At 53.6% G+C, this 14289-nt stretch overlaps 1 protein-coding gene across 10 annotated transcripts in view; it reads right to left on the bottom strand.

Annotated features, from left to right (window-relative positions):
- ATP2B4 (ATPase plasma membrane Ca2+ transporting 4) overlaps nucleotides 1-14289 on the bottom strand; it is a 98625-nt gene that overhangs the window by 59145 nt on the left and 25191 nt on the right. The window contains exon 1 of one of the 10 annotated variants that reach the window (XM_043567967.1): nucleotides 1402-1602. The exons of the other annotated variants lie outside the window; for them this stretch is intronic. The gene's annotated coding sequence lies outside the window, so the exon portion shown is untranslated. Of the gene's footprint in view, nucleotides 1-1401; nucleotides 1603-14289 lie in introns of those variants that run through there. 10 annotated transcript variants of the gene reach the window in all.

Below are 14289 nucleotides of genomic sequence, written 5' to 3'. Positions count from 1 at the left end.
ACAGCATCACTTCCCGGTGAGGAAGCAGGGACACATGAGGCTCTCGTGCCCGCTCTTTTCCTCCCCAAGTTGGCCACGCTGAGGAGTCTTCAATTCAGTAGCAGAAACGCAGTGCTAGCATCAAAGGATCTTTCTGGAGAAAATACGTCAGCTTTGACCCCTAAGCCTCAGGAATCCAGAATTCTTCCTTCTTTTCCACGGTCGCCTAGTACTTCTAAGTCAAAGCTAAGTCTATGCAGCATGCCTGGGTGGCTCAGTTGGTTAAGTATCTGACCCTTGATTTCAGCTCAGGTCAGGATCTCATGGTTTGTGAGTTTGGGCTCCGTGTGGGGCTACACGCTGACAGTGCAGAGCCTGCTTGGGACTCTCTCTCTCTTCCTCTCTTTCTGCCCCTCCCCTGCTCGCTCTCTCTCTCTCTCTCTCTCGCATGTGCACGCATGCGTGCTCCCTCAAAATAAGTAAATAACCTTAAAAAATAAATAAATGAAACTTGGGACTTCATTGAAAAAACAAACAAACCAACTAAGTCTATGTATACCCTGGGCCTAGTCATGTACTAGTGGGTGCATCTCCCAAAGAAATAATCATATAGGTTCAGGAGGCGACATGAGTGAAGATGTTCACAGGGACATTACTGTGGTGACAGGAAGTGGTAGGCAACCTGGGATTCCCTGTCGCAATGATGGACAGGCAAAATATGTGTGCTAGACAACAGGGGATATAATCCAACAGTGAGGCACAGATCAGATATACACGCAAGGACACTTGTGATCTTAGAAACAGTGTTGGGGGTGGGGTGGGGAAAATGCTTTAATAGTTTTTACACAAATTGAGAACACATCATCTAAAGCAATGCTCTATATTTTAAGGGACATATTTATTTATTTTTTGATGAAGAGTTTGCAAAGTCTTTTTTTTATTAAGTCTCTTTTTGAGAGAGAGAGAGAGAGAGGGAGAGAGCACGAGTGAGTGAGGGGCAGAGAGAGGGAGAGAGAGAATCCCCTGCAGCTTCCACACTGTCAATGCAGAGCCCGAAGCGAGGCTCGAGCTCACCTGATTTAGGGCTTATATCTCACGTGAGACCATGACCTGAGCCAAAGTCAGATGCTTAACTGACTGAGCCACCCAGGCGCCCCTTTACGGGACATATTTAAACAAAAGATACATATTAGTCCATTGAAATGGGTGAGGACAGGGATAGAGGTGGAATATGGGGTAACGGTGAACACACAAAGGGCCCCTCATGGACCAGTGATAAAATGAGCCATGAACCAATGGTATGGTCAGCTCCATACTCTGCACCTGACGCCCCAACAAATAAATCCAAAACACATGGTGATCCTGAGACCATGCAGTCCTCGAGGGGCTATACTGTCTAAGATACACTAAGGCAACGGTGACCAAACTTATCGGTTCGGGCCTGATGCCTTCAGGGCGCAGGAAAAGGTAGGGCCCATCGACAGCACAAACTACGCAGCGATACCAAGAATTGACCCACGGTTGGTAGCCTGTTCCTAATCATCTGGCTTGTTGAGAGTCAGCTCATGTCAGAGACTCCAGGAACCATCAAGATGGAGACAGGAGGCTTCATGGCCTGGGTCGGGACACTAAAGCAGACTGTGCCTGAGAGGGCAATGTCACCCCTCCGGTATTCTCCTAAAATAGCATCAATAGGTCAGGATGAAAAAGGGCAGTCCCTCAGGCTCGGAGCCATGGGGAATGTACCCGCTTCCACATAATCTGAGTCATACTGGCCCAGGTCACCTCCGTGGCCTCCTGTGACCCAAGGGCTGTGGGGGAGTGTTCGCAGCAAGCCAGAGCTCAGAACAATGTGGAGGACGAAACAACACTGACCATTCCCTTCAGTCGACTAAGGACGACGAGAGCCGATTGCAGGCGGGAGTGACGGTGCCGCGTGGAAGAAGGCCTGTTGTTTAATGGAAGGGGAGCTGGTAGCCTCCCCCAGGCCCTCCCACTTGCTCATGGGAAATGCTCAGGATATGGGGCAGCGAGGGTGTCTGCTTCTCACTCCTAAGCAGGGAGCAGCTCTTCAGAACTGGGACAGGACGCAGACCTTGGCCGGTCACACGCAAATGTCCAGTATGTATATTCTCTCGGACAACACACATCGCCTTTCTTGGGGCTGCTTTCCGTGGTTTTTCCACATTTTGGTTCCAAGGGAACAAAGGGGCTTTTTAGCAGCTGGATTGGATCTTGGGTTATTTTTAGAAACGAATTTCAGCAGAGTCATGCCAGGCTGGTGGAGAGGGAGAGGAGGGTCAGTCTCCCTGGCTGCTGGAGCAGGACCTCGTAGCTAGCTCCTAGGCCTCAGGTTCTGGCGGGGGCCCCCAGAGGGGAGGGGGGAAGGCCCTGGCCTCGGCCTGAGAAGGCCACAGCTCAGCCACCAGAAGGGAGTGTCACAGAGCTGCTCTGTCCCCCATAACATTCCTGTGTGACCCTAGTCAGAGTAGGCTGGACATCATGCCTGGAAGACCGTCCCATCTCCTCCCTCCGCTCCATGACAGCGTCCCCTGGACAGAGCACAGAGAATGCCCTCCACCCCCAGCCCTTCTCCCAGCCCAGCTGTTTCCTGGAAGTCCCAGGCAAGGACCCCACGCTGAGAAGATGACGTGCATCAGGAAAGAGGGCCGGGGCACTCCCTGATAACATGTCGTCCCATTCGCCCGGCTTTGTCCGTCCTTGTCCACTAACTGCACACACAGCGGCCACCACGGCAGCCCCCGGCCGTAGAAAGCGAACTGGCCATTCTCCTCTGCGCTCGCGGCCCGGTCTGGAGCAGTGGTTCTCAAACTCAAGTGGGCATCAGGAGCCCCGGGAGGCCTGATGACAACCTATGGCTGGGCCCTGCTGCTGCTGTGGCCAGAGTTTCTGATTCCGGACGGGGGAGGGCAGGCCTGGGAATGTGCATATCTAACGCGCTCCCTAACAAGGGTGCCGCGGCTGCGGGTCTGGGGCCCACACAGAGGACACGGCACAGGTTACGAGGCATCTCTGCGAGGAACGTCAGGAACCCCTCTCACAACCCCAGGTTAATGCACTTTGGGGGCCTTGAATAGGGGCCGGGGCCGGAAGGTGCTCTCCGACCTAGGCTGACAGGGGAGGCACAGGAGAGTCACATCACACATCCCTTCCTGCCTTTCCCTCTCCCAGGGTGCCGATCGCTGCTTCCATGCATCTCAGGGCACCCCCTTTCCCAGACACCCGTGATCTTCCCCAGGGAAGCCCCTCTCCTGTCAGTCCTTGAGAAAATGGACTCGAGAGGACTCCCCGGAACTTGCCACAGGAGCCAAGGTTTATTCGTAAGTTGAAACAAGCCACCTCGTCAGCTTCAGAGGACACCCAGGCCTCTCCTGGGTCCAGCTGGAGCTAAGCGCCCTCTGCGCTCCTGTTTCCTATGACTGACCCCAGGTGAGAGACGGAGGGGGCCGCCCGCAGGTGACGGGAAGCCTGGGAACCAAGGACACCCACCCCTCGCGTTGGGCTCCCCCAGTGTTCCCGCCACTGGCCCATCCGGACCCCAGGCTGCCTTCCCCCGCCACCCCCCGCACCCCCTCGGGGGCACCTGCCCGCTGCTCTGGGGTGCGGCTGGCGGGGGGGCGGGGGCAGCAGCTGTTTTCCAGTCGGGGTGACAGGCTGCTATAAACACCCGCTCCAGGTTGCTATGGCGAAACGAGGGTGCAGCCTGGCTACAGTGAAGCTATTTATGTGCCTGTAACGGCAGAGTGGTCTGTTTTTTATTATTTTACTTTTCAAGCTTTCCTTTCCCAACCCCCTAGTATGGCTTAAAAAAAAAAACAACAAACAAAAAGAGCCACCGTAACTTTCTCAGGAACAAAAAGAGTGTGCAGCTGTAAAACAGAGCTTGCTTGGGACTTGAGCCAGGAAAGGGAAACCTGAAGTGGGGGATATGGCCCATTCCTTTCAAGAAGGGAATGTGTGCCTTCTTACTCAGGTGTGCAGGCACCCCAGCCCCGCAAGGAGAAAGGCCAAACTCGGTGTCCCCCACCTCTGTACCACTTACATTATTAAGCGGAGGCAAAGCCACTTGATCTTCTAGCTTCCTTTCAAAGGCAGGCTCCAGCCAGCAACGTTCCTCACATCCCCCTCGGCCGCCCCACCCCGCCATCGGCCCCCATTGGCCGCCAATGTCATCAGGGCGAGGACACGGGAGATTCTACCAGGAGTCACGGGAAGAGAGCCCAGCCCCGGCGTCCCCCGGCTGCAGGTCTGCAGGGAATGGCCTCTAGAGGTACCTCTGAAGGGGACCCGTGTTTCCCCACTTACACAGAGAACTTTCATCCAATTCTCACCCCTCAGGGAGCTCTGGGGTGAAGGGGTATCCTGCACAAGATTTAGAGTTGTAGTCAACGTGGCGAGGGCCCCGAGCTGGCACCAAGGAGTTGGCAATGAAGGCTCAGATGCTGAAGGATGATTAGGAGTCAGATTGATTCCTCCTTGGACACCCATGTCTTCAAGGCGCCAGGCACATGGGGAAGAAAGGTTTTTGGCAGAAGAGGTAGGGAGTGACCAGAGATGAGCCCCTAGATGGGGCACTATTGCCCCCTGCCTTCTCCACTCGTCCAACCCCAAATAAAGTAACAAAAAAGAAAAACGAAATGGGCTGTGGGTCATAGGCATCTCAAGAAGGGCAAGAGAGCGGAAGGAACTAGCCCATGTGGTAATCTCCTCTCTCTCTCTCTCTCTCTCTCTCTCTCTCTCACACACACACACACACACACACACACAATGTGTACCAATTTTGATAAACAAGCAATAGGTTAACAATTACTAAATAGCATCTAAGTAAGAGAGTCACCTTCCAGAAACAGCTGGTTGGAATACAAACGATGCTGCTGAATTTTATCAGCCCTCTTTTTCCACCTTATTCCAGCTCCTTTCGGATTTGGTATATCCTTAGGAGGAGGGAAAAAAAAAAAACCTTCCCGCTGATGGGCGTGTGAATCAGATAAAAGTGAAGTTGGGGCAGTGCTAAGAGCAAATCCCACGAACTGTTCCCATTTCTTCCATCTCAGATTATAACTGAATGTTTCCAGCTGCCACCATAGCTCTGAAAGGGTATTGAGGAAAACAACCCCATGAGGAGGAGAGAGGGCAGAAGGGGGCAGCTGCAGCTTTTCCACCAGGGAAGCATCCTCGGCTGCCCCAGGAGAGGTCGAAGGCCTAACTGAACAGCCCGGGTTAGCCGACAAAGTCTGGCTGGGAAAATCAGAACCTGGGACGGAAATCAGTCCTGGCAATACCTTGGGGTCAAAAGAGCAGAGTAGTCATGGTTGCTAAGCCTGTCAAAGCAAGTGTCATCAGCATCCCATTGTTCCTGGAGGGTACAAAGGGAGGAGGGAGGAGGTGAGGAAGGGGTCCAGTATGGGGCACTATCCTGGACGGTTGACAGTAGGCTGGGGGGAAGGCTGGTGTCCCAGACGTTAGCGTCTCTGTTCCTAAGTCTCAGGGTATTAATTCAAGCAGAGTGGCCATTACTTAGGAATACACAGAAAGACAAAGAGAAGCAGACACCCCCAAGGTAGAGGAAGCTTCCCAAAAGTCATGGACTAGAAAGAACATCTGTTCAAGAGAGCTCAGATCCGTGGTGATGGACACAGGGCCCATTGTCGAAAGAGACAAAGGGCAGGCGAAGAGGTGATTCAGCCTCAGCTGGTCACTGTAGCCGGAAGAGGAGAGAGAGTGGAGGGTACGGCGTATTCTTCCTCCAAGTGAGCAGAAAGGTTGTCTCATCTCTCTATCCCAACCCCTGCCCTAGTGCCTGACCTAACATGTGGACTTGATGAACGAATCACCCTTCTCTGTTCCAGTGTGCTTCCATTTCCAAGGGAAGGAGAAGCACGGAATTCCCAGAAGGGGACCCAATCTCCAGAGAGAACCAGGTACCTATAAGTCCCAAGAACCACTCCTTCACCATTTGTCTCATCTCCCCCTCCTCCCTCCTGGGGGCCTGGTAGACCGAACGGATTGGCACATCTCACTTGTTCTCCAGGACACCATCCCAGGGCTCTTCTGGTGCAGGTAGAGGGAGACCAGCCATCATTGCAGGGGTCCCCCACTCTCTAGGGAGGAGGCAAAGGTAAACACAAAGAATTTCAGTTCTCCCAACACCCATTCGATTCCAAACTCCCACACACAGCATTTTAAACACCACTGCAGTACCTCCAAGGAAAAGTCTGGGAGAATATGGTGACGGTGGTAGGGGGGAGGCCTGGAGGAAGTGACAAAAAAGGCTTCTTTCTGGATTCTATCTGAGGCACTGTGCTGCCAGAAATCATAGGAAAAATACCTCGTTCCAAACTCTTTCCATCTCATTTTCTTCCCTATACCTCATTTCCAAGGTTCTCACTTTCTTTTTTTTTTCTATCTGTGTATATCACTTTCCCCATCTCTCCCTGTCTCCCTGTCTCCCTCCTTCCTTCTCTCTCTCCTTCTCTATCACCCCCCCTAGCACCGCCCCCCCTCATCTATCTGTCTCAATCTCAAAATCCCTCTCCTTCTCTTTTTCACAACTTTAGCAACAGCCTGATTGGATGGAGTTCCATTCTCTTTATGTAGTAGTTTCTGGAACCGATCAGCCCTGTCCAGCGCCCACTGGCTCAAGGAGGGGCAGGTACAGATGTGCTGAGAAGCAGGTTGGGCACTTCCGGGGCTGTCACGGTGAGCACCAACACAGCACCAATCCATGTCACTGGGGTCACAGATGATGGACCGAGGGCACACAGGATGAACTCTGTGAGTCTACCTGCCCCCTCCCACAGCCTTCTGGAGCTTGCCTGGGCCAAGCCAAATATGTAGCATCTAACTGTGTTAGCAAATGGCTAACACCAAGGCCCCAGAAGTGAGGAGCTCTAACGAGATGGGGGAAGAGAAAGGATAGGAGACTATTCCATGGACTAAAAGCTAGAGTCGGGATTTAGTACGCTCAGTCAAGTTCCCAATGTGGCACGAATAAGGGAGCGGCCCGATGGAGGAAGGGGCTGGGAGCCTGGACAGACTGAAAGGCACCCAGGACTACAGTCTGACTCTGGCTCCTTTCAAAGTGTCCACAGAAACGGAAAAGTCCAGAACTGAACACAATAAGCTAGTCCGACCCAACCACAAGCTGCAAGATACTCCACTATCCCACCTCGCCTCCACTCTGAGCCTAGAGAACGTGGGTAGGGAGTTGAGGCTGGAGACCAGCTTCTTGGCCACATGGCTGCCTTCTGCCCCGCCACTGTGCGAGGATTCGAGGATTCACAGAGGGACCCAGGCCCAGCAGAGCCAGACCTCTGCAGGCAGTCTCACACTATTTGCCCAACACTGGCTTCTGCAAAAGTCCCCTTGCCCCCCCCCCCCCCCCCCCCCCGCCCCAACAAGGCTCACACACCCTGGCCAGCTGTTGCAAATCTGTAAGCTCTCCATCACCAGAGAACAATCCTTTTCGGTCGGAGGGTTGGAGGGAGGGGTCCATGCTCTCCCTTCAGGGTCTCAGCCACTGAACCCTCCCTCTGCAGGCAGCCAAGTCGAAAGAGAAGCTGAGGACATACCGCCAGGCCCTCCCTCCCCCCACCTCCTCCAACAGGCAGGGCCCGAAAGAGAACTCCTCCGTGGGGGAAGTCCCAGGGCAGTGAGGCCTGGAAACTTTGCCGTCTAAGGCTGTGGAATTCTCCGACCGGGCTCCTGCAGTTCATCACTGTGGCTCCCTGGATTCCCGATTTGGGCTTTAAAAGGTAGCACCAGAGCGAGAAGGCCAAACATGTTGAGGAGAAGAAAAAGAAAAAACAGCAGTTGGTGGCAGCTCACAGATAACCGCCTCCGACGTTCGTCTTCTGAGTGACTGAGTACGTGTGGGGGGTGGGGGGGGGGGAGAAGAAAAGAGCAGAAGGAAAAGAAGTGTCGACCACACCCCAGAACACTCTTCAGGGTTCCCAGCTAATGTTGCCTTTTTTCGCACTCCGGACCCTAACCTGCTTGTGCAACGATCACCTAGGGCTTGGTTGGTTTGAAACTTTCTCCTCTTTGCAGATCTGAAAAATCGGAGGCTCTTGCCCCCCTTTGGAAACAAGAGAGCCAGAGGGCTCACAGGTGTGAGTGCGAGGCTTTGGGACATGAACTTCCAAGATTGAAGAAGTGGCCTCTTGGCCAGGTTGCCATGGTTTCCATGAGAACAAACAGAGGGTTGGCTCTACAGAGGGGTAGGAGGGCGAATGGCCTTTTTCTCCCCATGGGAATAGTTTCAAGGGCCAAGGCAGGAGGGGCATACAGTAAAACACGCAGAGACGGTTACAGAAAGGTTCTAGGGGAAAGACAATGGACAGTCTTTTTTTTTTTTTTCTAAATTTTTTTTAATGTTTATTTTTGAGACAGAGAGAGACGGCGCGAGCGAGGGAGGGTGGGGCAGAGAGAGAGGGAGACACGGAATCCGAAACAGGCTCCAGGCTCTGAGCCGTCGGCACGGAGCCCGATGCGGGGCTCGAACCCACGAACAGTGAGATCATGACCTGAGCCGCAGTCAGCCGCTCAACTGACTGAGCCACCCAGGCGCCCCGACAATGGACAGTCTTGACGGTCCCCATTCTTCCCGGGGAGACTAGGGTGGAAGGCCCCACTAATAGGATGATAAGACACTGCTCAGGCGGTGAGCCAAACCTAGGAAGGAAATAGGAAGATAAAATGCCCAGCCAACCCAACTGTAGGAGGCAGGGAGAACACAGAAGTTGAGCTGCTTTGGGAAGGGCGAAGACTTCCAAAGACTCTGAGTTTTGCTTGCAAGGAGGGCAGGGAGAGGACTAGGCCCCCGCAGTGATATGTAGAGGGGCTGCTCCCCAGGACTGAGGCCCACCCCCCTGCCCACCCTCAATGCCAACATTAGCGCACCGCCTTCCCAGGCCCCCGGGTCAGGACTCTTTCCAAAGGAGCCAGATGGGGCAGAGGACTGCCAAGTGCCAAAATCCTGCCACGTCCTCCTAGCAGGAGCTGTCTGCTGAACAGGGCCACCTGGCCAAGGAATTCCCTTTCAGACTCATGGGCAGCTCTCTGCATCGTGTGAGAACCCCCTTGGATGCCTCCTCCGGAGCTGGTGCCAGCTTGGCTCACACTGGAGAGACGGAAAGGAGACAGAGCCGCGCAGGACTCTGCGACACCCAGAAGCGGCGATGACTGCACCTCTGTGGGTAAGTCCCGCGTACGCTACCTTCTCAGAGCCGCGCGGGGCCAGGTCCTGACTGATCACAAGCTGGGAGGCGGGCCGGACCCAATCCCAATTTCATCATCCCTGGCAACTGCACTAGCCAGTCAATTTCCCGGCCTTTTCGGGGAGGAGACCCTCCACTTTTCCTCCCAACTGTATCAGACATCTCACAGAATTCCAGAATCACAGTTGTGAAGGGAACTTGAGGGACAATAGAATACAAACCCCTTCATTTTTTTTTTTATTAAATTTTTTTTTTCAACGTTTTTTATTTATTTTGGGACAGAGAGAGACAGAGCATGAACGGGGGAGGGGCAGAGAGAGAGGGAGACACAGAATCGGAAACAGGCTCCAGGCTCCGAGCCATCAGCCCAGAGCCTGACGCGGGGCTCGAACTCCCGGACCGCGAGATCGTGACCTGGCTGAAGTCGGACGCTTAACTGACTGCGCCACCCAGGTGCCCCCAAACCCCTTCATTTTACAGTGAAGCACGTCTGAGTCAAACACGGGGCCGGGCCCGGGGACAAAAAGGCTATGCAGTCTCGGCGGAAAAGCAGGGTACAGGGAGAGGCACACAATGCAAAAGAAATCTGTATCCGGTGCCCAATGAAGGGTGGAAATACCTCCTTTACCTGTTCGCCTGTGTGTGTCCCACACCGCCAGGATCCGCCCTGCAGGCCGGCTTGCCAGCTGCCGCCAGGGAGAGCTCCCTCACAGCCTGGCCTTTCCCTGCTGGGCTCGGCCCACACCATGAGGGGAGGGGAGCTTTCTTGAGGCTTTCCAGAGCTGCCCCTAAACATGGGTATGAAGTGAAAAGGTGGTTGGGACATGAGACACCCTAAGTTTTGCTGGGTAGGTCATGCGCCCACGGGCCGTATTCATCCGAAGGGGGCGTGTGTCGAACATCTTCATAAAGGTGGCTTATGGGCACTTAGCTGTCAGCCTGGCACATGGGTCACTAGGCCCTAAGAAATATCTAAGAAACCCAGAAGGGAATCCAGTTTGACCAGAAGGGCTCAGGGCACCATGGCAGCCAGCCTCATGGGCCCCGTCCCTCCTGGAGCTCTGCCTGGGGCGCCTGGGTGGCTCCGTCGGTTAAGTGTCCGACTTCGGCTCAAGTCGTGATCTCACGGTTTGTGAGTTCGAGCCCTGAGTCGGCCAGGCTCCTGCCCCTCTCAGCCCACAGGCTCTCCCGTGACAGCTCTTCCCAAGCAGCCCTAGGCTTGCCTCTGCCTCAGCACACCCTTCCTCCAAATCCATTCTTCCTGGGCCTTCGTATCCTCATCTGAAAAGTAGAGATAATGAGACTAGCCTACCTCAGACAGAAGTTGAGAGGATCATCACTTCTTTAGAGTACAAAGTCCCACCACTCTTGGATGAAGATGAATTGCCTTACTATCGAACAGGGGCGCCTGGGTGGCTCAGTCTGTTAAGCGTCCGACTTCGGCTCAGGTCATGAGCTCACAGCTCGTGAGTTCGAGCCTTGCGTCGGGCTCTGTGCTGACAGCTCAGATCCCGGAACCTGCTTGGGATTCCGTGTCTCCCTCTCTCTCTCTGCCCCTTCCCCGCTTGTGCTCTCTCTCTCTCAAAAATAATAAACACTTAAAAAAAAAAAGAAGCTACTGAACAATGAAAACAAAGTGACGAGGCTGCTTCTCTGTCAGAGGCCCCCAGTGCCTCCGGCCACCTTGTTCCCATGCTTCCTAGCTCTGGGCCCTGGCTCTATGTACCAGGAAGACAGTGGTGCTCCCCATTCACGGACTTCACTTCTCTAGAATCTCCATCGTTTGCAAGCTGTATCCGGGGAACGGCCTGCCCGAGGTTCCTTATAAGTGGTATCAGCAAGACTGAGCAGAAAGGCAGTAAAGTTCATGAGAATCAAAGAAGATTGTGGTAAGAACTCACATCCGGGCAATGCCTCACCATTTCAAAGCACTCTGATGTGTGATCTTAGGGACGGGCTTTTAAGGTAGACAGGACTGATGATAATACTCCTACCAATCTTATAAAACATGGTCTGAAAGGTACATGACTCAGTGAAGGCCAGGCAACCGCAGGAAGAGCCAGCAAGAAGCTGAGGCCCACCCCCTGCCCACCCTCAATGCCAACATTAGCGCACCACATGCTACCAGGTCCTATAAGGCAGGTGGCGAGACAGGAAAAGGGACCAAGAGAGGAGCCCATATAAAACAGTCTGATCATTGTTAGGCCCCACCCAGGACTCTGGAGCTGGGGGATTCCTGTCCTGATGACCTCAGAGGATTAATATAGGCTCTCCCACTTCCTCCCAGAGGTACCTGTGAGACACGCTGAGGGTAGGTGTGATGTCAGTATGTGTCACCCTCTTAGCCTGTGGACACCTTGAGGGTACAGATTGTGGTCCAGACAGAGACAGCGCAGCTGCTGGTGCACTGAAGGGGTGTAGGAGGGAGAGAAACAGAGAAAGGAGAACAGAAAAGGGCGAGGAAGATTCAGGGAAAGGAAGGAAGGGGGCCTTTCCTGAGGGAAACTCCCAGAGAAGGCTAAATAAAGACAGACATGCCTGTATCAAGAAGCCCCCAGGGGCGCCTGGGTGGCTCCGTCGGTTAAGTGTCCGACTTCGGCTCAAGTCATGATCTCACGGTCCGTGAGTTCGAGCCCCGGGTCGGGCTCTGTGCTGACAGCTCAGAGCCTGGAGCCTGCTTCGGATTCTGTGTCTCCCTCTCTCTCAGCCCCTCCCCCACTTGCACTCTGTCTCTCTCTTTCAAAAAAATAAATAAATGTTTAAAAAAAAAAAAAAAAAGAAGAAGCCCCCGACTTCTAGCACAGAGCACACAGAAATCCCCAAGTGCATCGAGCCAAGCAGAAGACCAGAAATGACAGAGATGGATGAAAGAAATCCACAAACCAAAAACAAAAACCTCAAAAACATACGCACGTTAAACAAAAGTTGTTCCGGAGCCCCCAGCCCCTTTGTCTCCAGTACTGGCAATGGAGCACGCCTGGGGCCACAGCAGGCTGGGTCCGCAGGATAAGGCAAGGCTGTGGCCCCAGATAATCCCTGCTCTCCTTTCCAACCAGCAGCACATCTAGGGTCCGGGGTTTGTTGCTCACGTCAAGTATCTGTTGAGAAGAGAGACCTCTAGAAGGGCGAAACCTCAGAAGAGGCTCCACAGCAGAGTTTACAAACAGCACCCCGGGGGGCGCCTGGGTGGCTCCGTCGGTTAAGCGGCCGACTTCGGCTCAGGTCATGATCTCGCGGTCCGTGAGTTCGAGCCCGCGTCGGGCTCTGTGCTGACAGCTGAGAGCCTGGAGCCTGTTTCAGATTCTGTGTCTCCCTCTCTCTGACCCTCCCCTGTTAATGCTCTGTCTCTCCCTGTCTCAAAAATAAATTAAAAAAAAAAAAATTAAAAAAAATAATAAAAAAACAAACAAACAGCACCCTGGGCTGCACCCTCCCCCACCGCCTGGGACACTGACCCTCCTCAGCTTCCTGCTGCCAGGAAAGAGACTGTTCTCTCCATATTACTGCAAATTATGATAGACCCAAGGGAGTTTGATTAAAGAGAGCATCCGCCAACAGATGGATGGATGGATGAACAAAATGTGGTCTATCCATACAAGGGACCATTATTCAGCCTTAAAGAGGAACGAAATTCTGATACCTGCCACAACATTCCTGGACCCTGAGGATATTACGCTCAGTGACAGAAGCCAGACCCGAAAGGACAAATACTGTATGATTCTGCTTAGATGAAGTGTCTACTCTAGGCCCAAATTCAGAGGCAGGAAGTAGAGCAGAGGGGGCCAGGGGCCGGGGGAAGAAGGTGGGGTGCTATTGTTTACCGGATACAGAGTTTCTGTCTGGGATGATGACAAAGTCTGGAGATGGATGGTGGTGACAGCTGCACAACAGTGTGCGCGTACTTAACGCCACTGAATGGTACACTCCAAATTGGTGACAAGGTTAAATTTGTGTTCTATTTTACTGCAGTTTTTGTTTGTTTGTTTTGGGTTTTTTTGTTTTTTTGTTTTTTTTGTTTTTAATGTTTTTTATTTATTTTTGAGACAGAGAGAGACAGAGTGCAAGTGGGGGAGGGGCAGAGAGAGAGGGAGGCACAGAATCCGAAACAGGCTCCAGGCTCTGAGCTGTCAGCCCAGAGCCCAACGCGGGGCTCGAACCCGCGAACCGTGAGGTCATGACCCGAGCCGAAGTCGGACGCTTAACCGACGGAGCCACCCAGGCACCCCTGTTTGTTTTTTAAGGAAGACAGGAAAGCCAATGGCACAGTGTTGGTGCAGACAGGTGAGACAGGCAGAGGGCAAGAGCAGAGGGAGGCTCAGGACCGTGGAGCCCAGTTGCTGCTGCCGTCAGGAGCTCAGCCCCACCTTGGTAACGGAGGTGGGGGCCTAGTGGCACAGCGGTCAGTTAGTCCAGACAGCGGCCTCTGACACGTCCAGGGCTGGCAGCCCACGGAGGGCCTGGAACAACATCACATCACTGAACAGGTGGCCTGGCAAGGCGGAGGGGCAAGGCCAAGGGGAGGGGAAATAGACGAGGCTCTGTGTGTATGTGTGTGTGGGGGGGGTGGGTACGGGTGGTGGTGGAAGGGTGTTCAGGGCCACGGACCAGTTCTTTTTCCAAGCAGAAGGGAAAATGTCAGCTTTCACCTACTCACTCTCCCAAGGTCACCCCATCACTGGCTCAGAGCACACAGGCATCGGCTTAGAGCTGGTACAGCGAAGGCCTTCCTGACTCGCGGTGGAAATACAGGATCTCCGGTCTTTTCGAGGACCTCCTATATTATCTCATTTGATCCTCCCGACAAACATGGGAGGTGGGTAATACGGCCCCCTTTTACAGAGAAGAAAGCTGGCTAAGTACCTTCTCTAGGGCCACGTAATAAAGCAGAGCTAGAATCAGAGTTCGGCAAAGGCTACACTTCTTCCACAATATTGCCTTGAGGGTGCTTTCCGGACATGAGGGCTTGTTGTCTCCTAGAGTACAGTGCAGCGATCAAGAGCCCAGGCTCTGTGAGCAGGCCGACCCAAATCCCAGATCCACGGTCACTACCTGTTTGACCTTGAGAAAGTTA

The sequence above is a fragment of the Prionailurus bengalensis genome, chromosome E4 (assembly GCF_016509475.1).
Source record: "Prionailurus bengalensis isolate Pbe53 chromosome E4, Fcat_Pben_1.1_paternal_pri, whole genome shotgun sequence".
NCBI classification, from domain to species: Eukaryota; Metazoa; Chordata; class Mammalia; order Carnivora; family Felidae; genus Prionailurus; species Prionailurus bengalensis.
The sequence above is the reverse complement of the archived record's forward strand: the minus strand, read 5'-3'. Positions and strand labels throughout refer to the sequence as shown.